This window comes from Lynx rufus, unplaced genomic scaffold (assembly GCF_022079265.1).
Source record: "Lynx rufus isolate CCGP_SWC_20201006 ecotype Redwood Valley unplaced genomic scaffold, mLynRuf1.p SCAF_13, whole genome shotgun sequence".
Lineage (NCBI taxonomy): Eukaryota > Metazoa > Chordata > Mammalia > Carnivora > Felidae > Lynx > Lynx rufus.
In genome coordinates, this window is record NW_025814827.1 from 41,562,435 (window position 1) to 41,564,240 (window position 1,806).

At 43.4% G+C, this 1,806-nt stretch overlaps 1 pseudogene; it reads left to right on the forward strand.

Annotated features, from left to right (window-relative positions):
• The first annotated feature begins 552 nt into the window (after window positions 1-552).
• LOC124508126 (glyceraldehyde-3-phosphate dehydrogenase-like) lies at window positions 553-1,530 on the forward strand (annotated as a pseudogene).
• Window positions 1,531-1,806: the final 276 nt, after the last annotated feature.

Below are 1,806 nucleotides of genomic sequence, written 5' to 3' on the forward strand. Positions count from 1 at the left end.
TATAGTTTTTGTGGTTGACTTCTAGTTTCATAGGGATGTAGTCAGAAAAGACACATGGTATGACTTTAGTCTTCTTGAATTTCTTGAGTTTGTTTTGTGACCTAATATATGATCTATTCTGGAGATAGTTCCGTGTGCAATTGAAAAGAATGTGTATTCTCTTTTAGGATGGAATATTCTGTGTATGTTTATTAAGTCTAATTGTTCCAGTGTGTCATTCACAGCCATTGTTTCCTTGTTCACAACTTGTTTAGATGATCTGTCCCTTATTGTATGTGGGGTGTTAAAGTCAGGACTATTATTGTATTATTATTATTTCCTTTACATTTGTTATAAACTATTTTATATATTTGGGTGCTTCCAACTTGGGTGCATAAATATTTATAATTGTTATACTTCTTGTTGGAATGTCCCCTTTATTATTATACAGTGTTCTTGTCTTCTCTTATAGTTTTTGATTTAAAAGTCTTTTTTGTCTGGGCTCTCTGCTCCTCCATGTTCAACAGAAAGCTGCTTCTTCTGGTGTAGTGCCAGCAGTGTCCCTGAGAAATGATGGAGAAGGTCATAATAAATGGATTTGGGTGTATTAGGTGCCTAGTTACCAGGGCTGCTTTTAACTCTAGAAAAGTGGATATTGTCACCATCAGTGACTCCTTTATTGACCTCCACTACGTGGTTTACATGTTCCTGATGTTCTCATATGATTCCACCCTTGGCAAGTTCCACGGCACAGTCATGGCTGAGAACAGGACACTTGTCATCAATGGAAAGCTCATCTTCATTTTTCAGAAGTGAGATCCTGCCAATATCAAATGGGATGAATCTGGGGCTGAGTATGTTGTGGAGTCCACTAGGGTCCTCACCACCATGGAGAAGGCTGGGGATCATTAGAAGGGTGGGGCCCAAGGAGTCATCATCTCTGACCGTTCTGCTGATGCCTCCATGTTTGTGATGGGCGTTGAACCATGAGAAGTATGATAACTCCCTCAAGATTGTCAGCAATGCCTCCTGCACCACTAACTGCTTGACCTCTGTGACCAAGGTCACCCATGACAACTTTGGCATCGTGGAGGGACATGTGACCACAGCCCATGCCATCATTGCCACCCAGAAGACCATGGACTGCCACTTTGGGAAGATGTGGTGTGATGGCTGAGGGGTTGCCCATAATATCATCCCTGCTTCTACTGACACCACCAAGGCTGTAGGCAAGATCATCCCTGAGCTGAATGGGAAACTTTCTGGCATGGCCTTCCATGCCCCCACCCACAGCATGTCAGTCATAGATTTGACTTGCCAAATATGACATCAAGAAGGTTGTGAAGCAGGCATTAGAAGGCCCTTTGAAGGGCATCCTGGGCTACACCGAGTATCAACTTTAATAGTGACATGCACTCTTCCACCTTTGATGCTGGGGCTGGCCTTGCTTTCAGTGACTACTTTGTCAAGCTCATTTCCTGGTATGATGATGAATTTGGCTACAGTGACTGGGTGGTAGACATTGTTGCCCACATGGCCTTCAAGGAGTAAGAGCCCCCTGGACCACCAGCCCCACCAAGAGCAACAGGAAGAGAAAGGCTCTCAGATGCAGGGGAGTCTTTGCCCCAACTCATCCCTCAACACACTGAATATCTCTTGACCTCCACAGTTTCCATCCAAGAGTCCTTGAAGAAAAGGAGGGGCGTGTGGAGCTCCACCTTGCATTGTACCGTCAATAAAGTATACAGTACACAGCCAAAGAAAAATCATAGAAATAAAGGGTATTTTGTCTGAAATAAGTATTGCTATTCTGGCTTTCTTTGATAA